Below are 20,058 nucleotides of genomic sequence, written 5' to 3' on the forward strand. Positions count from 1 at the left end.
TGCTAATTTAAAATGTGATTTGCACTCTTCTTAAAAGTTCATTAGCGCAACTTCCAAGTAGTAATCTTTATTTATTCAAATCCGCCCTTTTTGGTGAAAATTTATTTATTTATTTTATTTTATTTTATTTTTTGCTACAAACCTACTTGTCTGCGAGGAGACAAAAAACTTCTGTGGTATTTCGGAAGGAGTAGTCTTTGTTTTGAAATAAATCATGATTTTGCAACCTTGTTCAGTCTCTGAAGAATATATTTAATCGTCAACCATATCTCTCTATTGCAACTGGAAGTGATAGTTCCTGTATTGAATCCCCATAGATTGGAATTCTACCGTGGTTTCACAATGTGAAACGCAACTGAATTGTCTAATACAGTGCACGACTACAAGTTATAATTTGGTTCAGACTTAATCAATAGACAATAAAGATTTATTTCCTAATAAGACATATAGGCTCTACATATTTTTTATGGTCATTTTTCTGTTGATTGTAGCACTACTTATAAAAGGAGACACTTATATGATGATGATGATTTCTCCACTTTCAAAATGTTTTAAAATTAACTTCCCATAGCTATCAAAGAAAAAACTCTTTCGTAATCCTTTCGCTATGTAGGTTAATTTTAAGAGGGCTGCATATTATAGTTTACATATGAATAATGTCCGCATAAGAGATGATATTAAGTTAACGGAGTTTCTAGGCCGTGACTTGACTCTTCATTATACTACATTATGTTCTACTTGATGTGAATTATTTGTAGTGACGGGAAACAGTTAAATCCGGAAAATATGGTTTGTTTCCCCTTGACTATGCAAAGTACTATTTGACGTGAAAGATCCGGAAGAAACTAAGGCATTACCTTCATTTCTGGAAATAAGTTATGAAATTATTGTTAAAATGGAATCTGTACTAAAAGCTTCCTTTTTGTGTGTTCTATCCGTTTTTCCCCATGTACATTAATATAAATTAATAAAGAATGCAACGTTCATCCATATCTTAATAATAAGCAGTATTTGCATGCATTCTGTTGAAATGTTCTTGCGATTCTACTCAGCCTACACTGTGTTGTGACTACTGTTAGCGGCTTGAAATCTTGCAGTGAGATGGTAAATATTTTTTTAGTTCTACACCAGATAGTCATGTTACACCTAGGTTTTATTTTTTTATTTTTATTTTTTTAATAATCACAGAACATTGAGACAGTGGATTACAGAGTTATATTGGATTTGGAAACTTTGTCCGACTCTCTTCGAGCCTTCACCATGCATCTAATTATTCCATTGACAATCATTTAATTTTTCTTCTCATACTATTTTAACCTAAAGAGTATAACTTTACGAAATCAAAAATGTTAATTCATTTTATTAGTTACGGAGTACTAATGTAATACTATTGTTTCCCTTTCTTTTAGAATAATGTTCAAGGTAGTAGGTTATCTATGTCTCAAACGTAACGGAGTGAGACATTACAGCCAAGAAAACTTTGATTGTAATGAGAAGAGACGTAATTCCACGCAAAAATTCAGGCTTACCGCACTGAGTATATTGATCAAAAATCCAAGTGTGAACGAAATTCATTTGTATAATTTTAAATTTTTTCTGGGTTCTAGCCAGGGTGAATTGATTTAAATCAGTCTGATTTAAATCAAGATTTAAATCACTTGATTTTTTAAATAAAAATCTTTGATTTAAATCGAATTCCAAAATAAATTAATTTAAAGTGGAAATAAGTAATATCTCGTTTCTGTTCTGTTATTTCGATTAGGGAAGTTAATAATCATAATACAATGAGACTCAAATGTGCAATATAGTATGAAAACAAGTGTCATGCAGAGGATGATTAGGGAAAATCCCGTTTTGAACAGGTAACGAAGCAATCCTGCTTTCTTCTTTTCGTAACATTGGGTTTGGGTTTTAAAACCGTTAACTATTCCAACTGGGAAATCACCATCGACATTTAAGACGAAAATTCTTTTTTGTGCCTGTCTGTTTGTTTGTTCCCAGATAATAGAGCGTATTTAGAGGGGTCTTATCCCCTCCCCCCCAAAAAAAATATATATAATTTTGTTAATTTTATAACTTTAGGCGAAATTTATGTATTTCATGCCGCAAGCTAGTTCTGAGTTTTTAAAAATAGGCCCCTGCCCAATATCAGTAACTTTTGTGAAAAAAGGTGTCATTTTGATAAATGTTGCTGTACTTTTTTTAATGCTTAATCTTTTAAATTATATCACCTATTTTTAGGTGATAGAGTAGAATGTTCATTATTCGATTTAAAAAGTACCAATAAGGCTTTTTACTTCGTTTTCTTGAAGACTGGAGGCATTTTAGAACATGTTACATATGCTTTCACGCCTTTCTGCGTTGAGGCATAGTGTGTGATGACGTCATAAATTTAAAATAATATTTTTTGTTATGCGTATTATTATTATTTTTGACGAGTTACGTTTTGCATTCAGAAGACTGAAATTTGCACAGTCGTTCAGTGCACTCCTTAATAATTTTCAGATGTTTTCAGATATCTGCGTGGAAACAGCGGGGTCCAGAGGGGTAAAAATGTTTTAAAAAGGATATTTTTTAACAAAAAATAGTTTTCGTGATTTTCCCGCCTCAGATGGAGACATATGAATGATATCGTTTGAAAAGTTGTTCTATTCTGAAGAAAATGATGTACATACTATGCTCCCAGGATAAATAGGGATGTCTCAGGCAACTGTTACCTGAGATCCTGTTTTATACGGGAATCTGGGGTATTTAGGGAATATTATTTTTCGCGGGCTTAGATTGAAATTTTGCACATTTACTCAGTGCACCCCTCAGTATTTTTCAGATTTGTTTCAGATCTCTGCCTTAAAATAGGAGGAAGGGTGCAGAGAGGTAAATTAAAAAAAAGATTTTTAACAGAAAATTCCTTTTTTCGTGATTTACATGCCCCATATACATGATGGAGACATTTAAAGGGTACCGTTTGAAAATTTGTTTTATTCTGAAGAGAGTAATGTACAAATCATGATCCTAGGATAAATAGGGATGTCTGAGGAAATTTTTATATTACATCCGGGTCATCTGGGGCATTGTGCGAATGTTTTTAGCTCATTGTTAAATAGTTTCCTCACCCTTACTACTCAAGATAGAAGCTTGAAAGTTTGTACACACATTTAGTACTTCCCTTAGTATTTCCTAGTTGATTTTGAGATCTGTGCGTTAACACAGGAAAATCCAGAAGGAATCAAAATTTAAAAAATAAAATAAAGTTTAAAAAATGCCGATTACTCTCAAAATTTCCCGCTTCAGGGATAGGATAGGAAAATGTGAATGTTACCGTTTCAAAAGCTGTTCTATTCTAAAGAGAGTGATGTATGTACCATGATCCTAGGATAAATAGGGATGATGATGTAGCTCCTTGACTGAAAGTCTTTAATTTACCTTTAAAAAGAGCCATAATTTAAAAGGGTTAAGAAACATTGTTTGGGATTGATATAGGTTAACGATTGGGGATAATTCAAAATTCAACCCCAATACTTTCACTTAAATCGCATAATTAGCATTTAATACTAATTCCTAATGCTTTTTCTTCAGTTCGCGACTTGTATTATACAAGGAGAAAGATTTGATTTAAATAAAAAAAAATCAACAAAAATGATTTTTTAAATAAAAAATCATGATTTTTTCCACCCTGGTTCTAGCCAATATATCATATGTTCTGAAACCATTATTTACATAGATTTTTGAAGTATTAACAAAATAAAGGGAACTTGTTTTCCCTTTGCGTTTTCCTTCTTCATTATAAAGTATTTGTGTAACCGTTATTAGTACCTGTGTCATTGTTAAGAATGTGTGTCACCGTTAAAACACAAGCAGTAATAGATATTCTGTACTGGTTAACAGAGTATTATTTTTACATATGCAGTACATAAATAAATAAACAATATTTTCAACAGAACAAAAGTTGTCAATTATTATTGGGAACGAACGACACTATTTTCAGTGCCGTAAAAAGTTTTGTTTTTCTTAATTTTCTCGGAAACTACGCGTGCAAATTTATCCTCAAGTACATAATTTTTTAAGTACATATTATGTTCCGCCTATTATTAGGCCTATTATTATATTATTTAAAAAATTAAATCGTGCATTTATTAATTTATGAACACAAATTAAGATTTGAGCTCCTTCGTGGCTCAGCGGTTAGCGTACGCTCATCTGGTGTGGGAGACACGGCGGAAGCTAATGTGGTTCGGATTCCACGTTAATCAGTAGATCTCGTGTCATATAGCCTCGCTGCTGAAAGTGACGTTAAACTCAAAACCAAATCAAATCAACGAATTAAGATGTATGATTACAAGTAAGTGCAATGGATTCAGGCTCCATATATGAAGTTATTCTACTGTAGAAAAAACAAGAAAGTACAATTTCCCATTACTCATATTTTTCAAGGTGATATTTGAGCCTGCTTAACTGCCGTAGAGGAATCGTTGACAGTGCAAACTTCATTTCTTCATTTACAGATTTGAGTCTCTCCTTTCATGTTTTAATTTCAGTCAGCGTCGAGCAAACTAGTTCACACAAATATGTAGTTAAAACTCTGCGACTGTGTCAACAGAATTTTTAAAATTTCACTTGCAGCTTCTGAACCTAGGACTCTTTTCACGACCTTTTTCTAAGCATGAGCTCCCTTGTGGCCAAGCGGTTAGCGTATGCGCCTTTGGCGTGGGAGACCCAGGTTCGAATCCTAGCGAGAACTCATGTAATTCGGATCTCATGTTAAATTGTAGGTTCATGTCTTATATAGCCTCGCTGCTGAAAGGGGCGCTAAACTGAAAATCAAATCTTTCTAAGTACACATTAACAACGTTTCTTCTATTATATGTTGTTTTTTGGCCTTTAGAATAGTTTCAGCTATCTTCTAACTTTCTGTCAGTTTTTCCGTAACGTCCTTGTTTCTGGTTCTCACAGTGAGTGAAGCAACCAATTTGCGTCTGAAATTGGATTTTCGTATGGCTGTTATTGCTGGGTGTGGGTAGAGGTTGATTTTCCTCCAGAAGCTGACTGCTTCTCCTTCGTCAGGTCTTCATTAATTCTTGCTATTTATATGTCCTTGCTATACACATTGCATAGGTGTGTGTCATTGTGTTGAGCGACAATGAGACTGCGGGCAGCATGGAAAGCAGTGCTGTGAAACATTGGAGTACCTTCTTTGTTGTGTTTTGCAGATGAATTGCGAACGTAAACAGACTTTCGAGTTAGATTCTTAGGTACTTCGCCGTGGTGGTTGTTGCAAGTACCGCTCCCCCCATTGTGAGATTGATTTTCCTCCTCTTGATGTTTCGGGTGAAGTTGATTACTACTGTTTCCCCGGTAATGGTCATAACACTCCAATTTATTGTTCATTTTTTCAGGAGCTGGAAGTTTCATTGGAGGAATATAGTCGCGTAGCGGAGGTTCGAGTAGCTAGCGAAAATGTGTTGTCGGGAAACGTTGCGATGTCTGCAGTGTATACTGCGTACAGGAGTGGGGAGATGCATGAGCCTTGTGGAACTCCTGCCCGTTCTGTCCTTGGTGCTGTGATGCGTCCGTTGTGAGAGATTGAATTTTCGTTCTTTCAGATAAGATTTGATTAGTCTCATTTTAATATTGTGAGAAGACCTGGAGAAGCTTATGCATGAGCCCTTACCTTGTCGAAATCCATTTTAGTGCCCAGGAGGCGTCCAAAGGTGTGGCCTCAATCGTTGAACCTGTTGCTTATAATCTCAGACACACTGACGAGCTCTTGTTCCGCACTGCGACCCGGTCTGAACCCGATCTGGTGGTCCGGGATCAGCTGGTCTGCGTGGACACGTTACTGGAGGCGTCATTGAATATTCTTTCGAATATTTTGCTGACATGCGACAGAAGACTAATTGGGCGGTAGCTGGTATGGGTTCTTAGTGGTTCCGGGCTTCGGGATCATTACTATCTTTGCTTCCTTCCAGGTCTTCGGTAACTGTTCTCTACGCAGTATGCTGTTATATATATATATATATATATATATATATATATATATATATATATATATATATATGCGGCATAGTAGTACCAGTGCCTCGCGTGGAGCTTGGCGCAGCGCTGCTGGTGATATGCGGTCAGGTCCATGCACTCTGTCAGGGGGGATCTTAAGAACGGTTGTATCTCACGTGGAGTAGTCAGTGCCTTCGGTGGTAACAGGTCGTACAGTGGTATATGGTACATAATACGTTGAACATCTTGGAGGATGTGGGCTTCTGGCTGCGTATTGTGCTGCTAAAGTGATACGTGCAGGGTGCTTGGTCTGTCGATTCGTGTAGTAGATATTGAAATCCCTGCAGTGCATAGGTCCTTCAGCTATTGGACAGTCTGGAGACGGATCGCACAATTCGCCAGAACTCTGGTTAGGTGACTCCATTGTTTTAAACTTACATCTCAGGTTTGAATTTAAATTCGTTGGAGTCGTTTCATAAGTTGGTAGTAAGGTTGTCTCACAGTGTCTTGTATCGCTGTTCTCTCATGCGTAGCTGCTGCTTGTGTGACCATCTTTTGAAGTGTATGAGAGCGGTGGTGCGCATATCCTCTGAGTGTGGTAGGGTTGCCTAACGTGTCAGTAGTGGTGAACAAGCCTGTATGCGGACCTGATGGAGGCGTTGAGATTTGTAACTGCTTCTTCAATGTTGTCCGGCCTGGCAACAAGTGTGCATGTGTTAACAAGTTCCGTCAGGAGCTACTTGTATGTTCCAGTTCGCGGAGATAACTGCTGGGAGTTGTCTAGCTGGTAGGCCAGCTAGCAGGATATTGTCTGTAGAACTGGAACATAATCAAAATCCAATGCGATTATTAAGTGAGGTCCATCCACGATAGCAAAGTTGGACGTCAGAATCATGTCGAGCACATCAGGATTGCCTCCATTACGTTGGTAGTGGATGGGCTCAACAGGGGCTGCTCGTGTGGGGTCAGTTCAGTTCAGTGCCTGATGTAAGAGATTTCCATTGAGATTAGAGACTCTGGAATTCCACAAGGTGTGCTTGCAGTTAAGGTCACTTCCTATAACTACTTGGTGACGAAGTTGTTATAGATTCCTTAGATTTTACGGCTCTACTCTTAAATCATTGAGTCTGTAGACTGACAAGTAAACCTTACGTTTGGGTGAATCGAGTTGCTGATTGAGACACATATGATAAAGTAGTACTAAATGTGGTCAGTATTTCAGTGAAGTTGTAGGTGCGAAGCTCCAGAGGTTTAGGAGATACAGCTACCAGAACATCACATGGAAGTACAGAATAGTCTTCATACAGTTGGAGGTAAAAGCTCTGTAAGACCTCTTGTAACGACAAAAGGTGAATAACAAATGTATGGGTACATATTAGGACTAGGGGGAAGTCATATAGTAAGGGTATACCTGACGGCGGCCATCTTGAAATCCGCCATTTTGAATTAAGGTTAAGTTTTTAAAATAGGAATAGGGACATGTGATACATGATTTAAGGCGCAAATTTAATCAGAAGAACAATGGTGACGTTAATTTTGATTTACGCGCAATTGGTAAAAAGTTACAGGGAAATTAAATATTGTTGCAGCATATGTATGTCCTTTACCCCACCTTGTAAATTTTGTATTAATGATAATAATTAAATAAAAAGCAGGTGGATAAATATTAGGTCTATGGTAAGAGTTGCCTTGATGGCGGCCATGTTCAAATCCGCCATTTTGAATCAGACAAAAGTTTTAAACAAAACGTATGACATTGACACCTTATCAATAGCAAATTTTACCATAAATCCAACGGTATAACCAATTTTCCTTTATCATTAACCAGCATTTGTTATCGCATAAACAAGTTGCTAATTTAAGGAAAAATGACCAAAGTGGAATTGAGTCATAATTGAACTTGGGTCTTTCTTCCAGAAAAGTCCTCAATTAGTACAATCAATTTGTAGTTTAGAAAGGAGTGCATAACTTGCACAAATGCTCTGCTCACAGTGAGCACACCTGACAAAGGCAATCGAGTTACACTTAACACATTTGTTGTTAACAATTCCGTCAAAGCAGTAGTCTAAGGAGCGATCCATTTAATTTGGTGCTGGTTAATGATAAAGCAAAATTGGTTATACCGTTGGATTTATGGTAAAATTTGCTATTAATAAGGTGTCACTGTTATGCGTTTTGTTCAAAACTTTTGTCTGATTCAAAATGGCGGATTTGAACATGGCCGCCATCAAGGCAACTCTTACCATAGACCTAATATTTATCCACCTGCTTTTTTATTTAATTATTATCATTAATACAAAATTTACAAGGTGGGGTAAAGGACATACATATGCTGCAACAATATTTAATTTCCCTGTAACTTTTTACCAATTGCGCGTAAATCAAAATTAACGTCACCATTGTTCTTCTGATTAAATTTGCGCCTTAAATCATGTATCACATGACCCTATTCCTATATTAGAAACAAAAACTTAATTCAAAATGGCGGATTTCAAGATGGCCGCCGTCAGGTATACCCTTACTATATGACTTCCCCCTAGTCCTAATATGTACCCATACATTTGTTATTCACCTTTTGTCGTTACAAGAGGTCTTACAGAGCTTTTACCTTCAACTGTATGAAGACTATTCTGTACTTCCATGTGATGTTCTGGTAGCTGTATCTCCTAAACTCCTGGAGCTTCGCACCTACAACTTCACTGAAATACTGACCACATTTAGTACTACTTTCTCATATGTGTCTCAGTCAGCAACTCGATTCACCCAAACGTAAGGTTTACTTGTGAGATGACTCGGAGTAGGCCGTCTGGGAATGCAGGGTAATTCCTGTGCCCTCGAGGGAGTAAAGTTGGGAAAGATAGAGGATCATGGGTAATTGATGTCTTCATTAGGGTTTTCTTGGGTCCAGGAGGGTCGGTACGGTGGAAGATATAGTTACGTATTTTGAGGGAATATTTGGTTTCAGATGGGTTTCTATAAGCAGCTGTGTCGAGACGCTCACGGTAAAGGGGGTCTTCAAGTTTGGGTATTTGTAGTCGGCCACCATTCGCATTCCAATGCATGACCCTGAGGTCATGTGCAAACTTCATTGGCTGTCATCGTCAAGTAGTGAGGCAACGGATCTCGAACATAACCGTTAATCTGGTTGCTGAGTCGTTGGAGATTTGCATTTTCCAGATACCAGTCTTGAGCGCCTCCAGGAAGTTCTTGATATTTAGCCCGTGCAGGAGGTCCATGAAGTCCTTTAGAGTGAATACTGGGAGCTGTGGGTTATATTTGATGGATACATTCGTATCTGCCCTTGGTGCAGCGGTGATCATCTTGTAGTTGATGAATGTCTGCTTGTTTGTTGTTTTAGTTCGCTGTTGTTGTCTGTTTAGGTGGAGACTGCCTCTGAATAGTTGGTGACGTTGGTATTTGCTTTTATCTTTAGGTAGGTGATGGATGTTTTGAAGGTGGCTCTCTGTGGTGCTCTGTTCTCTTGTTATTCGCCGTCTTCAGGAACGGGCACCGTTTGTAGTTGGCAGGGTGGTCGCTACTGCAGTAGATGCATTTACCAGTTTGGTCTTTGTTCTTCTTCGGGCATTCCGAAATGAGATGTGAGTTCTCAAACATAACGTATCTTGGTGCCGCCCTGCATGTAAGCTGTGAATGCCTTACCCTCTGGCAATGGTACCACCGTAGAATATCCTGTCTGTAGTTCTCCACCGCTATTCTGTAGTTAAACAGGTATTTCATTTCAAATCTTCAGTTGCCGGGATATTTCTCCATTGTTACTACGAAAAGGGGGAACAATGTGCAAACTCCGTCGGGCCTGGCACGTCCTCATAGTTGAGTTACAGAGAGAGCTAGATATTAAAGGGCTTGTAGTCCCGGTAGGATGTCATGGGAGGTCGGTGTCTATTAGCAGCTTCCTGATTACCATTTTCATTGGTCTGGCTGCCTTGGAGCTCGGAGCCATAGTCATATTTCTACTGGATGCAGTATGCCTCTGTCTTGCTTAGTCGGCCATGCATATTCAGTGTATCTTCACAAATTCTCTGCAGTGGAGTGCTTTGGGGGGAAATTGCACACGTTGCTGAGATGCTTTTGATGCATGTAAACTTTTTGTCCACTCCGTAGATACAGAGCGGCGGAATTCTCTTGGGCGAGAGACGTGGGATTGCTGCTTTTTGGCAGGAGGACATTTTGTTGTTTTTGATTGGGTGGGCGTGGTACTGTTGCTTTGGCTAGTTTCTAGATGTTCTAGTGAGGTATAATTATTTCCAAACTCGGCGAGGGAGTTTACATTGTTGGTTCCTTTAGCACGGCGTGCTCGTGTTTGGGGTTTCTGAAACTCCCCTTCAGAGGTGCAGTCTCCCGATCGCGCCTATAATAAGTTATAACCATTATACTACCAACTTTTCCGCAATGGATAATTGCATGCCAACGTCTAACCCAACATCTCGTACGAAATTATGTGACACGCGAATCTACATATTGACTTGAAATCCGAATCTTATTAGCTTTCACAAAAAGATAAGAATTCTTACAAGCTAACCGCAATGGTATTCTAGTTAGTAGGTATTGCTAATTGTTTTAATATTCCACAGAGGTTGTTCAGCCTACGTTTGGCCGATTTCGTTCCTCCCCCCTCCCGGGGGGCGCGGTGGCTCAGTGGTAGAGCGTTCACCTCTGGTGCTTGGGGTCCCGGGTTCGATCCCAGCCCCTGCCAAGTGAACTTTGTGGTGGACAAACACCGTGCTCGTGGGTTTTCTCGGGGTTCTCCCGTTTCCTCCCACTTTCTTCATTCCACCATTTCACTCATCTCTCATAATCACCGTCTCCTTTAGCCTAACCGGCATAACCGTGGGACGTAAAACTTAAAGATTTCATTTCATTTTTCCTCCCCCCTCCCGGGCAGCATGGACTCACCCGACCTGCCTCGTGGCGTCCTGCAGTGGCTTCCTGGGAACAGAGTTGTTTTTCCGCGCGGACGATAATAACGCACAAAACAGGACCATTGTTTTGAGTGTTGTGTTAAAATTGTTTCAAAGTGTGTGGGTTTCCGCTCTGTGACCACAATGCCGCCCAAACTAAGCCGGTTTTGGGAAGGCTATGTTGCGGCTCTTTATGACGCCCACTTTAGTGTCTCTGTCATTACAAAACAGTGCAAGAATGATGATTGCAACATCAGTTTAAGTGGAATAAAAAATATTATTAAAAAGTACAAGGGCAACGAAGCTCCATCATTTGGATCACTAACGAAGTTGCCTAGGAAGCGGGAATGCACCAAGGCCACCTCCACCATGCAGAGGAAACTTCGCCAAATAGCAATGCAAGAAAATCCGCCAACACAAACGTGTTTGGCTAATCGTCTTGACCTGTCTTTGGGGTCTGTGAGTCGGACGTTACACCATCAACTCAAGCTAGAAAAAGTCATGAAAGCTCGCGGGCATCTTCTCACGGATGCCTACCAAAAGGAACGAAAGTGTAACGCCCGGAAGCTGGACGAACGGCATCTGGCAAAACAAAGGTGGATGTACGTCGTAACGCTCGATGAAGCATGGATTTACCTTTCCGACTGTGGCAAACCGAGAGCCGTCATGTATCGAGAGAAAGGCGCCAAGAACTTCAGAAGGTGGGTCCGTGTCTGTAAAGAATCCTTCCCAAAAGGGTTCATGATCGTTACTGGCTACTGTTACCGAGGTAAACTGAAGATTCGTAGGGTGGCGAAGAACTGCAAAATAAATTCGCAGTATTTTCAGGAGCAGATCATGCGGCCGATCTACGAGCATGAGATTCCAACAATGTACGGAAATGACGCCAATCTGGTGCGCATTCACATGGACAAGGCCTCATCACATACCTCATGATCGTCCCTCGCATTCTGCAGGGAGATGGAGGAGGCAAGTGGTATACAGGTGATACTTTTCAATGAGGTACCTGTTAAATCTCCAGATGCAAGTCCTATAGACTATTGTGGATTTGGATTGCTGAAGCGGGCTTTGGGAAAACGGCGTGTGACAACTATGGAAGGACTTTGGAAAGCTGTGCAAAGGGAATGGGACAAGATTCCCCTCCTAGTTCTTCGGAGAAGCCTGTTACAGTGGAAATTACGCTGTCGGGCTATTGTTAGGACCCAAGGGAAACACATCGAGCACTTACGGATCTGGCGCCATGGATTCTTTTAAGTTTTTAGGTAAGTCGAAATTGGCCAAATGCATACTGAACAACCTTTGTATCCGTTCTTTTTTCCCTAAAGAATGTAATGTAATTGTGAAATGAAAAATGAAAACAATTAGCAACAAGTCTCACAAGTATATAAAAATATTTAGTTGAGTTGTGGTTTAGCGACCGTTCAGCAGCGATGATATATGAGACGTAGACCTACAGTTTAAAATGGATCCTAACTACTTGAACTCTTACCGGGATTCGAACCCAGACCTCATTGCGCTGAAGATATGTATGCTACCCATATAGGCACGAGGAACCTCATATATTAGAATATGAGACCAATCTGAGGTCCTTTATCATTTCCAGTCGGAGCCGATATAGGCCTCATCCTATGTTAAATTGTACACATTTTCACGTTACATAAGCTTCAGAATTAAGAACTAACTGGTTCATACTAGCTTTGCTATTTTAAATAACTTAAACTAAAATCACAAATCACTGAACAAAACAACGTTTATTTAAAAATAATAAATGTGTAACGGTTTCACCAACTAACTAAACATATTGGCTTCAATTGGCGAAACAGTAACACATTTATTCTTTTTGAGTAAACTTTGCTTTGTTCAGTGATGTGTATTTCTAGTTTATGAATTAAGAAAAAAATGTTAAATTCGAATTAGTCAACTCAGCTTGAACTTTTAGCTAGCTCCTAGCAATGCTATAACCTAAGCCCTAACCTTAATTGCAGACTACAAATAGTAGACCTATACTATTATAGTAGTAGTTCTCTTGATCAATAATATGATTTTAAAAAAAATCAGTTCGAGGTAGGTGATAATTATATCCAAAAAAAAATGCATTTCTATCAGTTCAGAAGTTTTTCCATGATTCGACGACTTACAAAATCACTTTCATTTTTATCTACTTGTAGGTATCTTAGGAGATTTCTTCTCAAAAATCAGTAACGAATTATTATTCTGCCTTATCATGATATTGTCTTAGTAAACCATCTGACCTAATGTTATCCAAGGCCTGCATTTTTTAAAAGTATATCACATAGATATCTAACATATCGGTAAAACAAACATTCAGAAACCTTCTAAAGGTAGATAGCATTAGCAAATAGTGTTGTCCACGAGCCAAGGGTTAAGACGAGAAGTACATTTTTAATTTCGAGATGAGACGAGAAATTTCATGAGTCTCGGGGACAGAATGAATTCTACAAAATCTTAGACTTAAAACGCTGTTTGTGTTAAAAGATATACGAGGTTTGTCCGGAAAATACGTATAAAAGTTGAATAAGAACTTTATTTTACAATTATTCAGGTATTACAATATGGTCTCCTTCAAAGTACTCTCCCTTAGACAAGATACACTTCTGCCAACGCCGTTTCCACTGTTGATAACATTGCTGAAAGTCTTCAGTTGGGATGCTGTTCAGTTGCCGTGTCGTTTCTGCCTTGATGGCTTCCACATCTCCCAAGTGCCGCCACCGAAGCACCATTTTGCATTTCGGGAACAGGAAGAAGTCGCAAGGGGCTAAATCGGGTGAATAAGGCGGGTAGTCTGTCACGGTGATTGACCTTCGGGCCAAAAACTCACGCACAACGAGCGACGTGTGAGCGGGCGCATTGTCGTGATGAAGGATCTACCTGCTCCCTTGTGCCAAATCCGGTCGAACTCGGGCCACACGAGCTCTGAGACGTCTCAAAACTTCCACGTAAAACTGTCCGTTCACACTCTGGCCGGGAGGGACAAATTCCTTGTGAACAATGCCCCTAGAATCAAAGAAAACAATCAACATTGTCTTCACGTTGGATCTTGCTTTTCGCGACTTTTTTGTTCTCGGTTCTCCTGGTAGCTTCCATTCCTTGCTTTGAGATTTGAGCTCCACATCGAATTCGTAAAACCAGGACTCGTCTCCAGTAATGACTCGGTTGAGAAAGTCCCCTCTTTCCTCTGCTTCCAACTAATCCTCACAGCACTCAAGCCTCTTTGCTTTCTGTTCTGGAGTCAAGTGCTTCGGTACGATTTTCGCACACAATTTCTTCATTTCAAGTTTTTGTGTCAGAATTTCGTGAAAGACTATTTTGGGAATTGACAGCTCGTCAGCAATCATTCTGACTGACAATCTACGGTCTTTAAGAACACAAGTCCGAATTCGTTCAACATTTTCATTAGAACTCGATGTCGACGGGCGTCCTGGGCGAGAGTCTCCTTTCACGTCTTCTCGGCCTTCCCGAAACCTTTTTAACAACCACTTGTTCACGGTTGGTTCCTTCAGAGAATTGTCTCCGTACACTTGTTTCAAACACTCAAAAATCTCACGGCCATTCGTACCTAGCTTTGCAAGAAACTTGATGTTGATGCGATGTTCCTCAATCAGAGAGAGCTCCATGCCGACGGCAGGTGAAATAGGGTAACTTTCAACAAGCAGCCACACACTCCTACTGACACGCAGAGCGCTCTGACTCGAACTGAGCGTTGGTGGGATTGGCTACAGCAGTAGTGCCACCTGGCGGTGACTGCAACCTGTAAAATAAAATTAGTCAACATTTATACGTATTTTCCGGACAAACCTCGTATATATATAAATAGTATAAAAACTATAAATTGATAAAATTATCTAAATGCAATGAATAAGCATTTATCAACATTTGAAGGTAGCCATATTCTAATTATAAACGTGGTTTATGGGTAAATCTTGCAATCTGATACGTCATAATATAATCATATCCTGTTTCCTGGATAATTCAACATCATCTGAATACATCGTACATTACGAATGCTTAACTCCTTCTTGTAAGTAGATTAGATAAGAAATAATAAAGATGCGAAGTTAAACCCACGTCATTTGTTACTACATGATTTAATGGTTTATCTGTAAACTATTTATGCAATACAAGGGTACTAGGAAAGTTTTACAATTCAGTTTTATTTATTTATTTATTTATTTATTTTTTCAAAATAATTTCCACCACATTCAATATACTTCTCTATCCACCGAAACCAATCGTTAAACCAGATCTGCAAAGTTTCACTTGGGAGTAAAGCACATTCATTTTTCCAATCCGTCAGAAGATTCTCATCACTGGGAAACCGCATCCTTTCAAGCTTCATTTTCACGTACGGGAACAGTGCAAAGTCGAAGAGAGCAAGGTTTGGACTGTAAGGAGGGTGATCAAGAAGTTTCAGTCCTGTAGTAGCCAAGTATTCGGTGCAGGCTTTCGCGCGGTGAGCTTGATCATTGTCATGATAGAGGAGTCAGGTGTTGACTCTTGAATTTAGTCGTAGATTCTTCATACATTTTATGACTTTAGGCAGGTTCTGTTCAATGTACCACTTAGCTGTGATTGTATTTTGTGTGTATGAAGCGACACGCTCCAAAGTTCCATTCGATTTGAAAACTACAGCTATCATTTTCTTTTTTACTGATTGGAATTTTCTGCCAGCTACAGGTATATCATCATCATCAAAGACCCAAACTTTATTCTGAGTCTTGGTCTTCGTATCATAATAGTACAACCAAGTGTCTCACCTGTTAAGATGATGTTCACATACAGATTGCCCCATATCAAAGATTTGCAGTGTCTCTCGGCACCATGTCACACGTCATGTCATCTGCTCTTTAGTTAGACTATGCATCACTCGGAGATGACCAAGTTTCTTCACGTGCAAATGATCATGCAGAATCGAACGAATTGCTGGTGCATTTAGGCCTAAGGTATTCTCAATCTGCTGATAGATCACACATTCGTCGTCGTCAAGCATTTTCCTAACAACAGTAATGTTTTCCTCCGTAGCTAACGTTCGTGGTCTTCCCGCTCTCTCAGCATCCTCCAGAGTGAAATTTCCTCTTTGGAATTGTCTGTACCCTCTGAATATAGTCTACGATGTGGACAGACAACGCCCAGTGCAAGAGTTATTTCTTCTAAGCACTGGTCTATGTTTAAATGACGCGCGAAGTTACCGTATACCGCAAAACTGCTTGTATCTCATTTCGTGACCTATATATCATAGCAAACACTTTAGACTATCACTGCCAAATGAATAACTCCTCATCGACTTGGCACAGTGGTTACTGTGAAAATATGAACATGTCTCAGGATGCATCAGGAAGCAAACTCCTGCGACACATGGTTGTGTCTAGGAATGGCCAATTCCGGAATATTTACTTTCCGGAATCCGGAGAGTAAAATCGGAAAATTCCGAAATTCGGAAATTTAACACATTCCGATTTCGGAAAAATCCGGATTTTTTCCAAAATCGGAAATTTTCAAATTCCGGATTTTTTTTAAAATCGGAATTTATCCTAAATCCGGATTTTTTCTAAATTCTGGAAAGTGAAATTTCTGATTCCGGAAAATATATTTTCGGGAATCCGGATTCTTGAAAATTTTAGCCATCCCTAGTTGCGTCGTGTTGCAAAACTTTTCTAATAACCTTTGTATTATTTAACTATTAAACTGTTTATACCCTATTCAATCATATTTTTATGTTAAGAGAACTTTTGTCTAATATTTGATTACTTATATAATACTCTTTCTGTTATATTACTGATACCTTTAAGAGGTTAGTTTCGTCACTATTTTTGCATTTCTTATATACTTAAAAAGTATGCATTGATAAAATCATTTATTAGTACTAAGTTGTGATCGACTTTCATGTTCGTTTGGATATGAGCATTGATTAAGGAACGTGCGTGATATGTACCTTTTTTTTAAATTAATACTAATTATTCATCAGATATCCCTACGTAACATTGGAATTTCCTAAGTGCAAAATTCTACCAAGGCTATTTCCAGAAGGGGAGTACATAAATTTACAAAGTGAGTCTAGATATTTTCGAACCAAGATAAGAAAAGCTTTTCGAGAATCGACAGGTTACTTTTACAAACGTAACTAGACAATAAGTTACAATATTTTTTCGCATCTCGTTTCCCATATATAACAAGGGTTCCGTCTTAGCTTAAGTTCTCACTCACCATGAAGGTGAAGTAATGAAAACATTGCCTAACTAATCCCGTAATAGTATTGTTACCTAATATTCTGCAAACCGTATATGAATTTGAAGTAATATTTTGCTGTATAATGTGTAAATTGAATTAACAGTTCCTAAAATTACACGAATAGGAAAACCTCTTTAGTTCTAAAAGCGCCTATGTGACGATGATAAACCATTCTTGGAAGTTATGAGACAACCTTATCAGAAGTAAGAATGTTAAAAGAAAAAAAATATTGTAAAGGGTGTAGTAGACTCAAGATGCTCGTGTTTATCTGGAACTGATAACTAGTGTGTGTGTTTGCTTGTCATATTATCAATACAGGAACTGGTACAAACTCATTTGACGCAAAGTTGAAGGCGACGAGAGGTATATTATTGATATAACTGTTCAGTATTCGGTCAGTCGTTTCTTGTCCAGTAAGTGTTGACAGTGCAGTTTCTTCAGAAATCCATATAGATATAACTGCATATGGCATTGTTTGCATTTGCCTCATATGAAATAAGTGAATAAATAAGGTTGGACGAAAGAGGAGTTAATATGTTCTGTAAGTTTCAATTACATTATATTAAGTTTCATTCATTCATCTTCAGTTTATTAAATCATACAATTTTGAAAACTGTTAGCTGTGAAACAAATTAATATGTAATAATGTTTGAATGAACGATTATTTTAAAATCGTAGCTAAGATTCGATTAATGTGAGTATAGGCTAGTACATATTCGAAAGGATTAAAGTCAGTGGGATAACATTACAATTACAAAATTAAGCGTATAGCATGGAAAGGATTAAAAAATGAAAACATAAAATCAATAATTCAGTTCTTTTTACAGTATCAAAGCTTCGATACTCAACTCACATAAAACAAATAAAAAATATATATATATTTAGAACACAAATAAAACAAAGTTTTTCTCGACGATCAGGATTTAATAAGATAACTTATTAACGTTATTGAAAAGATCCGTTAGACAGTCTTGTGCTGAAGTTACAAAGATTTTTTCAACGAAACCGGGGATGCTTGCCTTTTATATTACCAAAATAAGATTCTTTTAAAAATATATAACATTTCTAAATCCGAGAACTGTCCCAGGGAAACGTGGATGTCTAATAATCTTACCTTACACCTTATGCTAACAATGAAAAGTTGTCTATTCTTTGTAACAGTAAAAGCATTCAACTCAGTAACAGTCTGCGTGTGTCCGCTAACACCCCATGTAACACTTTAACTACTTTTTTTCTTTTTTTTTTTTGTAATTTAACTTTATTAATTTAAGCTCTTATTCCTATTAACTTAAAAACTTATTTATGAATTTAAGTTCTTTAAGCTATTTTTCTCAGTGAATAGAAGTCTTAAGTGAATGAGAGAAAGCACAATTAGTGAGATTCAAATTAATTTTTACTTACTTTTTAAAAATATGAAAGTGTGCATATCCAGTGTCTTGGACTTACTAGATGAATTTGATAATAATTTCCACAACTTATCATCCAACTTAATGTATTTTCACGTAGATTAAAAAGAAATATATGAAAGTTGCTATTATTGAAATATTTGTAAGTGCTGTAATTTAGCGAATGCTTATTTCTCCGTTAGGTTCCATATTCTGTTAGAAAATATATTACATAAAAAGATAAGTGCTTGGGTTCAATGGGTGCGGGGCTGACGCTACTTGTATCACTGTTTAGAGGTTCTTGAACCATTCTGAACAAGACTATCATAAGTTAACTTCAAAGTAAAGATTACATGTTCGGAAGTACATTTATACACTAAACAGTTTTTCTTTAGTCTTTATGCATCAGAGGTTGCCAGAGGTAAGATAAATTTTTATTCTTAGATTCAAAGGCATTTTGCGTATTCAAACATACTTGGAAGTACACTGCTGAGAGAAGTGTGAGGAACAAATAGGGAGTATACGGCGTATATCCAGCTAATATTTTTATAGTCCAGCGAAGAACGAGGATATAATTATAAAATTTGAATATAATACTCTCCTTGCTTACTATGTGATCATTTGAGGCGTTCCGGGTTGTAAGGGCGAACTCGACATATTATTTTTTCGGGTCAGTTTTTAATTGTCCTAAGTAATAATAATAACATAAATTTCAGTAACAATATTAATAATTATTAAGTGTTATAACTGGTTGAAAGAGGAACGTTTTCTTGTTCACTCTTGTGAAGAAACTTTAGAGTGTATTCCGCCCCCCCCCCCCAAAAAAAAAACCGACTTCATTAATTTTGTCCTTGCTGGTGAAAATGACTCATTTGTTGCAGTGATTTGTTAAAGCTAAATCCTTAGCGACACCATAGATTTAAGGGCGGCACAGCGTCGTAGTGGCAGAGTTCTTTCCTTTACTAAAAGGTTCCCTTTTCGATTCTCGGCTACGCTATTTTATGGTGGACAGTATCGTTCCGTGAATTTTCTCCAAGTTCTCGTTTCCTTCCACATTCTTGTTACACTTATTCTTTCATCACCATTCACTTCCATTAATAAGGGCACAAACATAGAACGTAAAACTAGAAATTTCATTTCATTCCATCATTAATTATAAATGAGAATTTAGCAAAGAACCCTTAAAAAATTACATCTTATATGTAATTTTCAGATCTAAACATTCAATATCGGATATTATGGTCTCCAATAATTCCCTTTTAACGTAGGCCATAATAGTGGGCATTAAACTTCGAGATATTTAACATCATTCGCGGATTTATAATAATTTAGTGTTGTTCTTGGTGGTTGTAGCCGTGGTGTTTTGAATGCACGGTAGTGTAGAGCAGAATCACGTTTTACTTTCAAAATGTTCAGCCGTTACGTTGTCACCGCGTATTAGAGTAGTGATGGACGAGAAATCTGCGAGACGAGAAATGAAGTAGTCGTCTCTTGTGAGAGACCTCTCGCAAATTCGA

At 38.0% G+C, this 20,058-nt stretch overlaps 1 protein-coding gene and 1 pseudogene across 9 annotated transcripts in view; one reads left to right on the plus strand and one right to left on the minus strand.

Moving 5' to 3' along the window:
* Positions 1-20,058, plus strand: part of LOC145662670 (putative fatty acyl-CoA reductase CG5065) — a 323,802-nt gene that overhangs the window by 223,944 nt on the left and 79,800 nt on the right. The window contains exon 1 of one of the 9 annotated variants that reach the window (XM_081728480.1): positions 17,563-17,697. The exons of the other annotated variants lie outside the window; for them this stretch is intronic. The gene's annotated coding sequence lies outside the window, so the exon portion shown is untranslated. Of the gene's footprint in view, positions 1-17,562; positions 17,698-20,058 lie in introns of those variants that run through there. 9 annotated transcript variants of the gene reach the window in all.
* LOC145661586 (protein GVQW3 pseudogene) lies at positions 14,117-14,545 on the minus strand (annotated as a pseudogene).

The sequence above is a fragment of the Thermobia domestica genome, chromosome 10 (genome assembly GCF_964235325.1).
Source record: "Thermobia domestica chromosome 10, izTheDome1.hap1.1, whole genome shotgun sequence".
Taxonomy (NCBI): domain Eukaryota; kingdom Metazoa; phylum Arthropoda; class Insecta; order Zygentoma; family Lepismatidae; genus Thermobia; species Thermobia domestica.